We start from the raw sequence: 18,408 nt of genomic DNA, 5'->3' as shown, positions 1-18,408 counted from the left end.
TGTGATTTGGACAAAATGGCAGGTTTAGCTGTAGAGCTGCAATGACGAGTCGATCCACAGAAAATTAATCACCAACTATTTTGATAATCAATTAATCATTTTATAAGAAAAATGCCCAAAATCTCTCGTTCAAACTTTTTAAATGTGAATATGTTCTCGTTTCTGAAGTCCTCTAACGATAGTAACTGAATATCTTTGGGTTGTGGGCTGTTATTTGGGACAAAACAAGAGATTTTAGGTTGCATCATTGGGCTTTGTGGAATGGTGATTGAAATTTTTCACCATTTGTAGCCCTGTTTAGCTGTGTTGGGCCTCAAACCATGAGGTCACACAGAGAAGGCCCACATGTAACCTGTGAGGCCTGACCACGAGGTGCTTTTTCCTTTGTTTCCCCGGAGACAAAGGAATAGCGCCAAAATGCTGCTTACAGACAATAGGAGTCCATTGCAAACTCCATTTCCAAGGATGCTTTGCGATTTTCACACCTCCGCAGGGAACAGTCAACATACAGTCTCTCATTGGCAGAGACGCTCCTGCACAGCGGTCCTGATGACACAGCCATGACATCACCGCCCCTTTAAAAACTGAGCATACCCTGAAACACGCACCTTTCCCATGTCGCTGAGCAAGGGGTAACTGCTGTTCCTCTGTGAGTCAGCTTGACTAAAGGGGGTACCCCACGCACGTGTTTTCCCCTCATCGAAGATTCCCCTCGCCGGACGAGACGAGACTTCGCCCGTGTTCACCCAAACACATTCCTGGATCCAAGAGAGACTGCTGCTGCAACCAGCGCCCTCAAATTCCCTCGAGAAGGAAGAAACAGAGTTTCTTCAGGAAGACGTGGAACTTCTCTGCCCCGCTCTTCTTCACCGAGTCGACTGCTGTTTTCTCCGCCACGCCACAGAGAATCAGCCAGCTACCGTTAAACATTCAGCGTGCGAGAACCGCCACCGTCTGCATCCGAGCCGAGAACAGGGTTGGACAGAGCCAGACAGAAAGACGGACTTCACACCCTGCTCGCTTTCTGAAGCGACCAAGTAAGAGGCATAAGTCTGGGCAGAGGCAGTGTTAGTTGTGTGTTCTTTTCAGTATCAGTGCTGTTGCTTAGCATTTAGCTTTTTAGCTTTATTACTATTGTTGTGTGAGTTGATGGACCGCCGAGTCCACTTTTCTCTGCTTTACTCTGAGGAGTATTTTAAGTTTGCTGCCTGTTTAGTTGTGTTCACCACGCTAGACTGTTTTGTGTTCGTCCTGCTTGGGACTAACGTTACCGCTGTGTTTGTGCCATCGTGACTGAGAAAGTAAGTTGCTTTGTCGATCAGAAACCAGACAACGTGCGTCACAGACTACCGTCCATACGTGCGCTCTCTGTGGACAAAGGAACCGCTTCTCTCCCTCTCACGATCGCTTTCTCTCCTTCTTCCCTCTCTTTTGACTAACACATACACACGCGCACACATACACGCACCGACATCTTTTTGCACATCTGATGGTCAGATAACGTCGGACAAAGTTTTGCTTTTACTTTCCTTATCCGCCATCAGACGTGTGTGCTTTTCACGGAATTGGGTGAGTGCAAGACGCCAACCACCAGGCAGCGCCATCTTGCTTCTGTCTAACCAAGACACCGCCGTACTTCCGCCATTCGGTTCTCGCGTGACGTGACTTCCTCCCCTAGTCACGTCCGCGTCGCAGACCGACGATAGCATCACATCAGGCCACGTCACCATCTTGGCACACACACACACCCCCAACACACACACACACACACACACACACACACACATTCCCCTGCATGTGCTCAACCCTTTACATAGCTGTTTGTGTTTTGTTTGGTAGAATTAGATTTTAGAATAGCTGTTTATTGAATGAAGTATTTGTTAACGTTGTTAATTTTGCTGAGTTTAATAAACACTGTTATATCTTTAAAAAGAAGTTCTTTTGTCATTATTGTGTGTAACATATTGTGAGAAGTGGCTGATTGAAGGAGTCAGAGCTCGAATTCACCCTTTGTTCACCCTTGAATGTTGATATCTCTCAGATATTAATATTCTAGGTGAACTCCCATTTATGAGACTACCTTGTTTTGGTTATTGGTCCCGGTTTCTGGGTGGTGCCCCGTATTTGTTATTACATATGAATTCTATTAATTTTATAATTAATTATCACCGATAATTGTTAGTTATTGTTAATAACCAACTGTGCTCCTCACAGATCCAACAGTTGGTCCCAGAATTATTGATTAATATATTAATATATTGATTTGATATATTGATTTCATAATTCATAATTATCTATGATAATTGTGAATGATTGCTAATAACCAAACACACTACTGCCCGTCCCAACAGCTGCTATGCATGAGAGGTTGAAATGTAGTACATGATCAGGACATTGGCACACAATGACAATATTTGATCTAGTATGGATAAATGTTTAAGAAATTCATTTATGAAGTGTTGACTCCAAAGTAAACATCTACAAGATCCCATTATGACACACAAAACAAAACTTTAGTGTTCCAACCACTGAACTGACAACAACCATCTGACACATTCAATTCAACAACCTCAGCCTACACATCCTCTTAAAGTCTGTTCATATAAGCAAAATCAAATTCCCGATATAGTTAATGTAAATATTTATTATGCTACATGATTGTACATTGTACATTGCAAGTACATTGCTGCAATGCTAAACATACAATCAAACAAGCACATACAGTAGCCCTTGACAGTGGATATTCCCACAAAACTATACATGTTTTTGTGAATTTGGGGGTTGCAACTTCCAATTTCTTGCCCCTGAAAACAAATCTTTTTTTCTCAAAACTGGTCATAGTGGGTGGCCTGAGTTTTGCAAAAACCTGTTTCATTGTCCCTAAATATGACTTCATTAAGCCTAAATTGTTCAGTTGTCTGCAGTTCAAACTTGTAGTTTGCATCTTTCATTATGGCTCTCTTTTTTTCCTTTCAGACAGCTCTAGCACATTGACTGGTACGTAGGCAGGTGTTTACTCCTTAAAAAACCTCTCACCTCCTCCACAAACACATTAAATATGGAATCACAAATTGAAAGTGGACTTGTGCTGACTCCTTATGTAACCAGACTGTCAGGATGTGATGGTTTGAACAAAAAGTTTCTCAGTACTGTGTAGGTGGCAGAGGACATCGACAACAGCTTTTGCCAGACTGAAACTCATGTTTGGAGAAGTTTTTTCTTGTTTTCTCTTTGGTAAGACATACTGTAGAGTGAAGTCCTGTTGGAGAGATACTGCATACTCTTTAGTCTTTAGAGTTAATAAAATATTGTAGGTCATTGAGTCAGTCACCTGCATGGGATCATCATCAAAAACAAACCCAGAGACTATCCTCACTGGAAATACAACAGCAAAAATAGTGCAACGATGTTATAGCACAAACCTATTTGGAAGGAGATGGATGTTTAAGGGGTCAGTATGCGCAAAAGAAAGTTGTTGCTGGTTCATCAAACAGCATCTGAATGCAGTAATCCTTCCTCCACACCTTTCAGACATTGAAATTTGCTCACCCCATATGAGCCTTTGCTCATATGGGGTGAACAAATGCTCCACATTTGAGTCAGGCTATTCCAAACAGCAACAAACACTTTTGCCTCTAGACGTGTTTTAGGGGACTTGTCACACAAACTAGTTTGTTTCAAGCATACCCTGCCCTGTAGGCATATAAAACATCTGACTTTGACGCCAGAGACCGTTGTTTGTATCCTGTCTCTTACCAACAGTCACTGCTGGTTTATTTTAACCATATCCTTAGCCTTAACTAAGTGGTTTTAGGGCATTTTCAAGCATGCGCTGTGCAGTCCGGATCAATCAAACTGTGGTTCATTTTTTTACCTTGGTGCTATTCGTTTTGGGCAGATCTGAACACAGCAATTGTTCTCGAGTGCGGACCAAATCAACCGCATAGAGACCACTTCCTCTAAAGGGTCTCCTTGCAGTCACAAACAAACTCTGGAGTGGTTTGTTTGTGGTAGCAACAAAGCACATTGCCTTCTTGATAGTTAGGAAGATGACTACATCTGCCAGCTTCTACAAACAACACATAAAAACACTGAAGTGTTCAAGATGTTCAGTCAGCTGCTGAAGGACAGGGGATCAGACCAGTCCACTGAACAGTGCTGTGTTAAAGTAAAAAAAAAAAAACTGGATTAAAACTATTAATGAATCATTTTTGTGATGGTCATATTATTATTTTGAAAGCACTGACATACAATGCCATCCTGATGACATTCTAGTGGCTCAATTAGACATCCATCTAGTGCACTCATGGCATATGCTTATGTGCTTTTATCTTTCCTTTTACTCTCTATTGTGTGTATAGTAATTTAACAGACATAGCCCTAATTAACTGTGTAGTGATAGTTTCTTCTTAGGAGCCCCATGCTAATTTTCTCTTGGTTTTGTGAGCCGTTGGCTACCTTTCTTCTTGCCTACATTCCTTTCCCAGTTATCTCTGCTTTCAAAGTCTCGACACATGGGTCCTCTTAACCTCCCTTTTATTGCTCCAAAGCCCTCATCCAAAACACCTCGCTCTTTGTCTTATTGGCAATTTACTATACAAACAAAATGCACTCTACTGTTGCTCAGGGTCTTTAACCATATTGTTCTCATTTTTTCTATTTTGGATGAATTAGGCACTGGCCCCATTCATTCTGGATGTTGGGTGCTACCTAAGCTTTTATTTAATTATTGAGGGCCATGTGAGAGGGCTGGAGGTGCATTGGTTATATTTTTTATTGAAAAAAAATTCAATTAATGATTTGGTAGGAAAATGTCAGACAATAGTGCAAAAAACATGTACATTTTCCCTCAGTCCATGCAAGGTGACATCTTCAAATGTTTTGTTTTGTTCGACCAACAGTCCAAAACCCAAAGACATTCAGCTTACAATGATATGAAACAGAGAAAAGGCTGCAAATCCTCACATTGGAAAGGCTGCAACCAGAGAATATTTTAAATTAGTGCTTGATAAACAATTAATTGATTATATAACAATTTAGCTCTAGTAATCTGCCAATGACAGGTGATAGGTGCTTCTATTTTCCAGATATGCATCCAAATACATCTTTTAATGCATTTTTTGTGTAACTATTGATGTATATTATGCTTGGATGCCCTCTATCCCCCTTTACTTTAATGGTCAGAAGATCACAGACACCTAATTATGGCACACGGTGTCCTTAGAAAACAAGGACACCAAAGCAACACATGCAGTGTCCTCATAAATGGGCCACATGCCCTCTCTGTTTTTTTTCTGTAAGTTGTCCCTCTGTCACTATTTCTTGCCTCTCATACTTGCTCTAACTTAATCTCTCTCTCTCGCCCTCATCTGAAACGGGACCTGAAATGACCAGCATACATTCCCACTGGGAGGCTTAGACCGATTCATGTGGGAGCTGCTGCAGAGCTTCGCATTTCTTGTCTTAATATGTCCAGGCAGATGAAAGGGGGAACAGAGCAAACTGATGGCACAGACCAGTGCTGCATTTTCATTCCTTTGAAATGGGAGTGTGATGCCAGGATTCACCAGGGGGTCTTACAAAGCCAAGGCAATAATGAAGAGGAGAGGAGGCTTGTGGGCGAGGGAGGAGGTGTATAGTTGCAGATTGGTGAGAGAGAGAGGGGAAAATAAGGAAAACGAGACTGATTGGAGGGAGAGGGAGACAGTGAGAAAATAAAACCCATCACTTGGAACTGTGGATAAATTAAGTAATGCGAAATAAGATTTGAATTAGAGTGCAATTAAATGGTTGTGAAGCAGCTGGACTCACAGCGAATCATCTCAGTTATTGTTGGGCGGTTAAACATTGACATTTCAATGTACTTAACATTAGAAAAAAAAAGTTAAATCCAAACAGAGTCCAAATGTTTGCATCTCTCTCATCACCTCTCAGTCATTTAAAACACACCTTTCTCAGACCATCCACCCAGACGCTGCCTTGTCATAGCAAGCCCTATTTCTGGCAGAGTTGAAACATGTTATTATCTCTTGCTTGCTTACATTCACATGAGTCTCTTGGATTGCATTAGAGCTTCATTTATTGTGGTCTGTTTCCACAAGAAGCTAGACAGAAATTCTTTATGCATGACAACAAACAAGAAAATATACGGCAAGAAACCCACTGTAGAAAAGAAATTAATACGTTCAGCCTTTTTTCTTTTTCTGGGTGTTTAAGCATTTAAACTAATAAGACAAATAAGGAAACACAACATCACGCTTTTCAGTCATGTGTTGATGCCTCTGATTGAAGTAGTAAACTAGGAACCATGTCCATTTCACATAACCAGACACGTCATTGAAAAGATCTAGAGAAGCTGTTTAGTACACAGTAATGATCAACTGTGAGCCCAAAGTTAAAGGAATTCAATTAAAAATCACAATGTCTGCAAAGAAAATAAATGAGCAAGTTTAGTCGTAAAAATAAATTATGTGTTTCTTCGCTGGAAATAATATGCCCAAAGCTCAACTCAAAACTCACACAAACAAGTCAAGTCAAGTCAATTTTATTTATATAGCACCAAATCACAACAGAAGTTATTTCAAGCAGGCTGGCTGATGTTGTATCTGTCCCCACAGATCCTCATCATCACATATGTGGAAACTGTTGTTTTTGGCTGGCTACACATGGTATAAACACTTACTAACATTAAACTGAAGATTAATGTTTCCCAAAGTCAGAGAAAAATAATAAAAATAATGAATTATGCCTGACCCAGAGTTAATATCATAGAAATAATCAAGCAAGTCCATAACAGTTCACCAGCTACCAGAACTGTTCAAAGAGTGGAAATAGTGGAAGATAAAGAGTCCAGTCAAAAAGAAAAAAAAAATTAAATTAAAAAATATCTGAAGAGCTGGACTTGATCATCACCATCCTGACTTTTTTATTTTATGTATAATTTGTTTAATTTTCTAACAAATATTACAAAGACAAAAATAAATCTCAGAGGAGTGACAAACCATTGTTCAGTGGTATAATGCTATTCATATACAATGACTAAACATACTGTAAAACAAGATAAGATGTCCAATTTGTCAAACTAACTAGACAAAAAAAGAAGTAGATCAAAAATTTAAAGTATTGCAAAATAAATCCATTAGAAATACCAGTGATATAAAGAAAAACCTGTGCATCTAATTATGATTTACAAAGCATCTTGGTGAATGTTGTCTCTCTGCCCTCGGCTCGCCTGAAGATCTCAGCCATCAGTGTTGTGCTTCACCTTCCTGTCCAGCATCACAAATGCTGCCAGTTGATGTTTGTCCCACTGCTTTAGTGGTATCCCAAAGAGACAACTCAATGCAGAAAACACATCCTATTAAACACTGTTGAGTGCACAATGACCTTATGAGGACAGCAGCGCTTTGATTCCCTTCCTAGGGATTTAGTTTTTGGTAAACACATAGCCCTCTCATTAACCTTTTATACTCTTTAAACATGTACACTGACAAAACCTGACAAATTCAAAACAAGAGTCTTTAAAGAAAGAGGCAAATCTCACTTCTAGCTGGTGCACATTACAGGCAAACAAACTGGGATAAATGTATGTGGACTTGGCACACAGTGCTACTACAAGCTGATTAATATACAAATCCCTTAATAGAATAGTTAAGACTTCACAATATCGATTGTGTCGTTTAATTAAGTCCTGTAGTGCTGAGACAGTTTTATTTTATAGACACCAGCCACCTCCATTTCACCATCACAATTATGATTCACACATTGACAAACATCACACAATAAATCAATAAAGAAATTTGGTCACAGCAGCTGCAGACGCTTTAGTGTGTGTGTGTGTGTGTGTGTGTGTGTGTGTGTGTGTGTGTGTGTGTGAGAGAGAGAGAGAGAGAGAGAGAGAGAGGAGGGTGGGGGGGGGGGGAGTGTGTGTGTCAGAGGTTTTCTCACTCACCCTGTCTCACCACCATCTGTCCTGAGGACTGGCACCAGTGAGTGTACAGACGGGTACTCACTAATAAGCTCAAACAGGCAGCAGTGAAAGAAGCCACATGAGGACATCTTCCGATATGCTCACAATCACCATGACTTGGGGAGTGCAAATAAGGGCAAAGACAACTGGAGAACTTGTGTGAGGACTTGCCAGGAACCCCCAAACTGCAGAGAGAATATCTCTCAGAAACTGAGGTTATTGGAGCCTTGATGCAGAAACATTATAAGAAAAAGGGATCATAAATAAATAGACACACAGTATAATTTATGCAAACCACCTGAAACCAGGATAAGCAAAAAATAAAATCATCAAATTGCAGTTCTAGTTCAACAGTTTAATACCTGCAGTTCCAGTTCAATCAGTGACATCTATTGGCAGGAAGTAAGAGCACCATACTGTAAGTTTACAGCTGCAGATGTACAAATGCAGATGTGCACCACCTACAGGCAAGGGAAGTAAACACTTCTGCAATTTTGGCTCTTGCGCCACCCTCAGGCAATGACTGCAGTTTCTGTAATAGCCGCTGTTAGCGTGAGTGATTGCAGTTTCAAAATGTAAAATACAAAATAACTAACATATGTTTATGCTAGAGTGAGACTGTCTGCAAATGGAAATGCCCAAAAACGACAGATGTTTATGTTCAAGTGACAAAGCTGTCTAGGGGCCATAAGAATTAGCAAAGGAGGAAATTGTGTGACGGTAATAGAGTCAGAGAACAAAGTTTGCAGAAGGAGGAAGTCTTGCTGGTTGGATGGGTCAACAAAATAATGGCTTTTGGCATGAGTCCACAGTTCCATTCCCGTTTCCTACTAACAATCAACGCTGGTTTCTTGTAATCATAAACACAATCAATGGCCTTTTTTTTAACTAAAACTTAATCAAACCTTAGCCATAGCAGCGCCAGATCAGAAATGCTGCTTTATTTATTTAGTTATTTATTTATTTGTCGTTAGCCAGGCTAACAGAGATAACAGCTCAGAAAATGCATATATGTATCATTATGGAGGACAATTACAAATGTTGTATTTTGTTTTTAATGAATTTAATTTGAAGGAATTGTTGACTATATGATAAATCATTAGCTGATATTCACGGACAATACAAACCAAGAAATGCTTAGAAAGTGTTTAAGTAAGAGTTTTCCACTGTGAACTGGCCTGCTCAGTACATATTTTGTTCACACTTCTTTGATAGTAAACTTTAAGGCAAGGCAAGTTTATTTATATGGCACATTTCAGCAACAATGCAATTCAAGGTGTTTTACATAAGATATTAAAAGCATTGAGACAAAGTGCAAAAGAAAACACACCTAAATATAATTAAAACAGCCATTAAAGAGCTAAGAGAACTGAAAATAAAAACAAGCTAAAATAGAATAAGACATAAAATATAAGAATAAAAGTTACAGTGCATTGTAAGAAATTAATAATTATTTGATTTAATAAAAGGCAGCGGCAAACAGAACTGTCAACAGAGCAATCAACTTTGATTTAAAAGAACTGAGAGTTGGAGCAGACCTGCAGTTTTCTGGGAGTTTGTTCCAGATATGTGGAGCATAAAAACTGAATGCTGCTTCTCCATGTTTAGTTTTGACTCTGGGGACAGAAAGCAGACCTGTCCCAGACAATCAGAGAGGTCTCTAAGGGTACAGTAGAATGTTCACCCTGCTGCAACATGTCATCAGACTGCATCACTGAGCCCAAACGGCTATAGGTTAGTCACCACGCTATGCAAGAAGTGCCAACTAGAAGCCAGGGGCTAAGCCTGAAGAGGTTGGCCCAACGTGGGCAGTGTGCTTATTGAACCCGCCTCCTGGGACAGCGCCCTCCAAAACTTGGGGAATGGACCATGGCTGGACCACCAACATCTGGGTCATCTCTGCATACCACAGTGCTGAACAGTGGTCTGGGGCTATCAAGATGACCGTCAGTCGCTCTTGTATCACTCTCTCCAGCAAAGAAGGAATGAGATGAAGAGGAGGAAAGGTGTAAAGCAGCCTCCTTCTGTGCAAATGCGTTCACCCCCGGGGGTGGATCATCTTGCAGCGTCAGGGAGAACCAGAGCGGGCAGTGCGTGTTGGCTTGACTGGCGAATAGGTCCACTGCCACTCTCCTGAACCGGTTCCAAATCTGCTGCATCACCTCAGGGTGAGGCACTCACTTGTCTGCCAGAGGGCCGCCTCTTGACATGAGGTCAGCACCCGTTTTCCAAACCTGGGATTTGAAGGGCTCTCAGAGACAGGAGGTGTTCTGAGGCCCAAGTTCTCAACAACAACAGGTTCTCTGCCATCTTCAACAGGGCTGCAGATCGGACTCTGCCCTGCCTATTGATGTAGGCAACTGTGGTGCAGTTGTCTGTTCTCACATATTTTTCAACACGTCTCATGTGTCTTTTAACACATGTCCCCTGAACCAGGGTCAAGAAGTGTTGGAGAACCAAGAGCACTGCCTGAAGTTCAAGGAGGTTGATGGGTCAGTTTTCCCCTGAAGGCCACACACCGCATCACACCACATCACTCTCCCCAGGCAGGTGCCTCCCCACCCCGTCAGGGACATATCTGTGAACACTGCTATGTAGGAGGTCATTACACCCAGCAGTGTCCCTGTCAACAGATGCTGATGCCCCAATAATGCAGGTCCGCCTGCACTGATGGGGGAATGTTCACCATGCAGTGCTTATGCCTCTTGGGATCTAAGCACAGGCTGGTGAACCACCATTGCAGGCAGGGTATATGCAGGAGCCCCAGTGGAACCACTGGATGGCCCGACACCCTAATGCCCTGGTTGCACAGTGGCTGCACCATGGCATCCACACATGCTGAATGTGAGGGGAGCCAGGGAATAGCCAAATGGTAGCCTGTTGTACTCATAGGCTATCCCTTGAAAGGCAAAACGCAGGAACTTCCTGTCTTACAGCACCACCTCGATAAGCCTCTTTCAGGTTGATGGTGGTGAACCAGTTGCCTGGTTGAAACCAGTTCCAGCAATCTCCTGATGGTTAGCATGTGGAATGACTTTCAGGTGATGCACTTGTTCAGAATGCAGAGAAAAAAATGGGTCTGAAACTCTGATAACACGCAGCTGTGATGTCATTCTTCATAAAACTGTGTCAGAGGACAGGTGGCCAGCTGGGAGGCAGCAGCCAGGAAGCTGTGATTCTCTGATTCAGCCCTCTCTGTCGCCAAAACCTTCCATGAACGGAAGATTGGCCCATGGGGGGCCGGTATCAAATGGGCCGAGCCAACTGAGTGGTCTGTGAACGCATCACCGTTGGCTGCCTCAACACAGCATTTGATGTCAGTGTGTCCATCCCCTTCCATATCTCCCACAGAAATAACCGGAGGGGAGTGGAGCAGACACAATGTCTCCTCTCCTCAGTCTGTGTGCAGGCCTGGAGCATTACTCTCTAAGCAGGAAGTAGTGCTACTGGTTGTGCTATCATAAAACGAGAGGTGAACTGTTTATGCCAGTGCCATGTAGGGAAGCAGTGACAACAGTGGGAGACAGCGTTGACACTAAGCAGACATGAAGCATCCTCTCCCCAGTCAATGTGTGGGCGCAAGGTGTTATTCCTCAGTGAGGATATAACGCCACTCGCTGCCTCACCATTATCTGGGGGAGATAAGCCACACTGAGTGATCCAATAGATAACGTTTCAGCGAGTGCAGCAAGAGACAGATCTGCTTCTGTGTGTTGCAATGTTGGGCACAATGTGTTTCTTTCTCACAACATCGCACCTAACATAGTGCTCATGAATGAGCTCTGTGCTGAGCTTTCTCCCGCTAGCAAGCCTGCAGCTGAATGAGGCTGCTCGCCATCTGCTTACCTGACAGAGGGAAGAGAGGCATATGCACCAGCTGAGGGATGTTGCTGCAGTATCTCTGTCGAGGAGGTCTGGGAGGTGGCTGATGCGGTGGTGGCTGGCGGTGCTCTTCCCTGCCTGCGCGCTCTTCTCCTTGCCATGGTATTGCCTCAATGCACCTCGTCTCCTCTCTGGCTAGAAGACAGCATGAGTGGCAGATGATGGCTCGGCTGCACCTTCTCCTCTTCCAGCCTCTTGAAGCGCTGAGTAACAGAAGAAATGGACCTGAAAAGCCCGTCTGGAGCTATAAGAACTCCCAGGAAGTCTTCTCTGTCCTTCCCCTGTAGGGCAATGAGTCCCAGCCACTCCCAGATTGTTAGCTGCCGCTCCCAGTCGAAAGATTTTCTCAAAATATTCCAGCGTGTCCCTATCCTGCACCAGCTAAGGCTTTGGCTTCCTGCTCACTGCCCAGCCAGCTGAATGAGGAATCAGGAAGGCTGTGAGGGCCTCTTTCACAGGGGGCACACTAGGAGAGCCTGTCTCCATGTGGCCCTGCATTCTCAGAAAGGAAATCAGTCCCATGACAGGTGACCTTGTTTTCAGTGGTTCATTCAAGGACGCGTCAACACACTGCCAAATGTCCGAGAGAGGAGGTGAAACAAAGGCAGGTTGAACCAGATGAGCCGGACCATTAACGCCTTCATGAACCAGTTTTGGCAGGATAGGCGGGGGCAGTGAGAGCCCTACACACTCCACCACCATTGCCATAACCTTCGGGAAATCATGGCGAACTGAAGTCAGCGGTGGAAGATCAGCGATATTGCAGACACAGACAAGAGGTTGTCGTCATTGTCCATCGGCAAAGCCACTGGGACAGTCTCAGCTGAGGCATCCGACGGCGGTGGCCAAGGACCAGATGAAACGGGGGACTCATCCTTGACATGGAGATGAATCTCAAGTTCCAGTTTGCTCTGGTCACAGTGGAGTGAGACATCTCACAGCTGAAAATGGTCCCACCGTTTCCGGCGTTGAGTCAAAGAAAGTCCTCAGCAGTGCACGCAGGGCAGTGGCTGCATCATGCCGCTCTCTGAGTGGTCCCGTCTAAGGCACTCAAAGCAGAGGAGATGCCCAGCAGCAGCAATGAGACCAGAGCATGACGTGCAGGAAGAAGCTTGGAGGAGCGAGAAGTGAGATCAGTGAGTTGAATTCACTGTTGCTGAATGAGAGGGATGGGAGCTACAGTGAGATGCTGCCTTTTATACAATGTGAGACACATATAATCACTAGGCACATCCTGACTGGCTGGCTACATACATGCAAATTTCAGTGGGTGATTGTGTGCATGTGATTGGAGGAGAGTATTACCCATAGAGTCCAGTAGTGGGCAGAGCCTGTGTGGGATAGAACATAGCAGAAGATCAGAAATGTATTTTGGCCCTAAACCATTCAGCGCTTTATAAATCAACAGCAATATTTTAAAATCAACTATTTGACAGACAGGAAGCCAGTGTAAAGATCTCAGAACTGGAATGATGTGATCCACTTTCTTGATCTTAGTGAGGACTCGAGCAGAAGCGTTCTAAATCAACTGCAGCTGTCTGGTCGATTTCTTGGGGAGACCTGTTAAGACACCATTACAGTAGTCGAGTCTACTGAAGATAAATGCATGGACAAGTTTTTCCAAATCCTGCTGAGACATAAGTCCTTTAATCCTTGATATATTCTTCAGGTTGGCTGACTTTGTAGTATTCTTAATGTGGCTGTTGAAATTCAGGTCTGAGAATAGTTCTTCCTTGGTTCCAAGAACAATTACTTAAGTTTTGTCTTTGTTTAATTGAAGAAAATTCTGGCAAATCCAGTTGCTGATTTGTTCAATGCACTAACTCAGTGCTTGTATTGGACACTCTGTATTGGACTGTATCAATAGTCCCCTGCTGATATAGTTATATAATTTTGTGTGTCGTCTGCATAATTATGGTAACATATTTTGTTGTTTACCAAAATCTGAGTCAGTGGAAGCATGTAGGTGTTGAATAGAAGAGGCCCCAGAATGGAGCCTCTTTTTATTGTCTGCTCAGATGTGTAATTACCTATAGACAGAAAGTAGTCCCTGTTCTTTAAGTAGGATTCAAACCAATTTAGTACTGCATCACAAAGTCCCATCCAATTTTCCAGCTGTTCTAGTAATATGTTGTGATTGACCGTGTCGAATGTAGCACCAGGGATGGAGCCGAATACAGTATTCAGAAAAGCACAAATAATGTGTTTTTACAAATATTTATTTCATACAAATGTTTTCAAAATTATTTGTTTTCGGTAAGAAAAAAAAAAATTTAAATAACAGTGCGCAGGTTGGGACTCATAGCATAACAAGGTTACATCGCTGTCTCCCTCTCTCTCCTCTGCTCCACTCTGTCTCTGTGTCATGGATGTATAAATAGCTGCAGGTCTCTGTGTTTGGCGGAGCTGAGCTTTGGCTCAGCGGTCAGCGCTTTTGTCAGTGGTCTAGGAGAACACTTGTTTTAACACTTTAATATCCTAAAATTAGAAGTGTAATAAAAACAAAAACAGGATTGTTCTGTCTATTTTCACTTTTATTCAAATACAAATACAGATAATTTTGCTGTCTCAACAAATACAGATACAAATACAAATACTTGGCTCTCTGCACATCCCTATGCAGCACCGAGATCCAGTAATACTAAGACTGAAATTCTGCCACTGTGTGTGTTTAAAGCTATAATATGTAACTATTCCGCATTACTTGATATGTGTCTAAAATTGTTCATAAGTGAGGTGTCTAGATTGTTCTTTTTTAAGAGTGTCTTGATGACGGCAGTTTTCAGGGCCTGTGGATGGACACCTGTAAAGAAGGGATCCTTATTTTTAAAACGTGGTTATTCATGTGAAGAATATTGTTAAAAGATTTTGCTAAAACTCTCAAATATCATTATGATATGCAAAAGTGAAATGCTAACCTGCTATCTCTGTCATACCTACAACAGATCAGATGTCAGTGTTTTCTGTCAAATTTTGGCTCAGACATGTTGTTTTGCTTAACCTCAGACAAACTAAACTAATACCCAGTAATCTAAACTTCAGTTTGTAACACTACCATGAACCCTGTAGCTACACTACATAGACACATTACAATGCCATGAAAGCCAGCGACTGTATAATGTTACAGTATCAGTGACACAGACATTGCCTTTCACGCGGAAAATGACAGTTTCAAAAACATCTCAGACTACATTATGTGGTCTTATAGCTATTTGACAACGTTTATAAATTTTAAAAAAAACTTAATAAATTAAATCTAAGTTATTTGATTGGTTTTACAGCTTCATATACTGCTGCGTGTATGCAGGTCTTATTAGGTTGTGCTTGTCTATCACTAAAAGAAATGTCCAAGCTGAGATGCTACTTTGAATATTTCGAATCTTGTGAGCGATGTGACTTGCAAGATGAAACAGATTATTATAACATGTTAGTCCATTCCTCATTGGCTCGCCAGTTGCTGAGATACAAACAGCCCACAGGGCAGGCAACAGCAGTTCATTCAAGTTGAGCGTGAACACTAGTGCTCTTTGATTTAGACAGGGTCGTGGAAGGTGAAGCGGAGGATGAGGAAGAGGTAGATTTTTATCCTCTATTCTATTCAGTGCAAGGAGAGAGATATCAGTGACTTGAAAGAGAAGGAGCCAGCATTGAAACTTATCATAAATCTGTTTTGTGGGTTAGTTTTATGATATTCCATCAGTTGTGGTTTCTGGAACCCTGCCATCTCAATAAGTAAGCAGCTGAAAAAGGGCTGTTTTCCCAGATCTGCATTGTCCTCAGATGAACCTGGAACTGCTGCCAAGACTCCAGCAAAGTTTATAGGAGGTAAAAGTAAGCAGGTTAGAATACATGTCTGGTTTTCAGTCGCAACAACAAAAGAGTAATTCCTCAAAGCAAATTTAGGCACAGCAGGTGAGCACTTTTTTTCATCAAAACACTTCTGTTTTGTTGTTGTGAGAAAGCAAAGAGGGTTTAATAGAGTGTTAATACAGTTTCAGTGAGGGCAGGGAGGGAGGGGATGAAGGGAAGGATGCAGGAGGGAAAACTGCCTCAAAGTGAAGGAACAGAGGGACAAAAAGACAACAGATATGTTAAAATGTCTTCCAAAGAAAGAGTGTGGCAGTGTGAGGAATGCTACAGCAGATGAGTCAGCTGTTGAACTCATTACAGCCTTTACAGTCATCATTCTGTTTCCCAATCTACATGAGTTGCCCTAACAAAGAAATCAGTCTGTCATCAAATGCAGTTACAGTGAAGCATATCAATCACATTATCAGTGTGAGTGTAAAGTTGAACATTATGTTCATGTTCACTAACAGTGTTGGTTTTTAGAAATATCTATTTTTCACACCATCAAGATCAAACTAAACTATGGTCCGAGACTATGTATACACAGTTCAGTTGCACAAGATTTCATTTGCAGGTGCATGATAATGGCAATAACACAATTACAGTATCACTAACAATATTATTAACAGGTGTTAATCAGTCTAGAATTGGAATAAAATAAAAGCAGGCAGAGTGGATTATCCATTATACCAGTACTAAACTGCTCCTCATGGAGAGTCCGGTGCCTTGCATTGCAGCTCTGCAGCCATTGGTTTGTGTGTGTCAATGAGAGGCAAATTGTTAAGACAGAAAAGCTCCATATAAATGCAAGCACCATTTAAAATGTCAAATGGTGAAAAATGTCCATCACAGTTTCACAGAGCCCGACGGGACTTCCTCAAGATTGCTTGTTTCGTCCAAAACTGAAGGATATTCAGTTTCCAACGATGTAAAATAGATAAAAGAAGCAAGTCATCACATTTGAGAGTCTGGATCAAGTAAATGTTTGGCATTTTCACTCAAGAAATGACTTAAAAGATTTTCCAGTTTAAAGTGTCAACATTGTTGTCAAGTTTCTGTCAGACTATACTGATCAATCTTATCAATATTAATAATTAATCAAACTTTTGATGCAGAAAGGAACCCTGGCACAGTAAGTTAGTTTGACCATTGTTGACAAAACACACAAGCTAATTATAGTGTCATGGGATATTTGTGGAATTTTAAAGGTTTGTCTTTGTTCCCTGCGACATTAAGTCGTAAATTAAAAATTGGCTAATAAGCCCAGACAAACATTTTGACAGAGGTATCAATTTACCATCAGACTCCACACGGTCTGTTGTCTGAGCCATCAGCATGACTGTGAGCGGCAGACAAATGACATCTTCCTTACATGTCTGGTTCATGGCCACCCTGTAGTCAAATATGACATGGATTTACTGTAACAGGAGATTATGGCTTAACCAGTATACCATGTGTTCACTAGATCTGGAATGCTTTTGTTGAATAAGCAGACCAGACCAGTAAATGGCATTTAGCCAGTAATGGCTAATATGTGTGTCCAGATGTTGAATCTCTGTGGAGAACAGACACAGACACTGAACAGAACGAGCTCCAATACACATACTGACTGACTCATTAACATTAATCTTCGTGTGAGGATACTCCAATATGTGCTCCTTATATATCAACATCATAATGTAATATATAACTGGGTTGTGAATCACTGGCTTAACAGAAAGGTTTATGGTTGATTTAAGAGCTATATTATTATCATTATTTTTCTTTCTCGATTTAATTTCAGAAACAAGAGATTGTGTAATGATAAAAAAATACACACAACTTCATGTTGTTAGCCTGAATAACACTGAGCACACATTCATCTTCCTGCAGTAGTAGTTACAGTGGCAGCAGTAGTTAAAGCTGTAGCTGTGATTAACAGTAACTGTAATATTAATATTACTGACAAATGCAGCAGAAGTAGTAGCAGCAAAAGAAGTGGAGAAAGATATCAGTATCAGTTTACTAGTTTTGATTTGAATTATTTGATTTGAGAGAAACTAATTTCAATTATTGCTGAAGCCAAAGTGATTTTGTTTTATTATTTTGTTTAGCAGTTAAGCAATAAATAATTAACGTCCCTGTCAGGTAGACGTCCAGAAATTCTTTAAAAAGGTTTGTGGCTTTGTTTTTTCCCCAATTATCTTTGTTTTAACGATGTAGTTTATCAAAAAATCTGCAAAATCCCCTCTAAAGAATAACTATATCTATTAATATTTAAAAAAAAAAAAAAAAAAAAGCTAATATAAAAAAGTTTTAAAAGGTGACATTTTAAATTCCTCTCACACACGCCTACTCAGCGCCTGTGTTGATGCACACCTATCAATCAATCTATTTTTATTCATTTGGCCTCAGGAACTCCTGAAGAAATACTTTGGTGAAGGAGAATTTATAGGTGGGCTGGTCACAACACATTCATACATGGCCCAGTATAGCAGCACGGCAGTTACTGACCTAAGTCCAGCTTTAATGGCTGTTAGTGCATGCAGCACTGGTGCGGCAGAATTTCCTTCCCAGATCAACTAACTGCTTTGCACACACTTACATTTGGCATTACCGAAAGTAACACAGGTGAACAACAGTGCCAATCAGTTGTTGGGGAAAGTGAATTATTTTTCATTTCTTAAAGCCTTATAAACATGTCAATATGTTGCAGCAGAAGCCATACA

This window comes from Thunnus maccoyii, chromosome 16 (assembly GCF_910596095.1).
Source record: "Thunnus maccoyii chromosome 16, fThuMac1.1, whole genome shotgun sequence".
NCBI lineage: Eukaryota > Metazoa > Chordata > Actinopteri > Scombriformes > Scombridae > Thunnus > Thunnus maccoyii.
Note: the sequence above shows the minus strand (reverse complement) of the source record.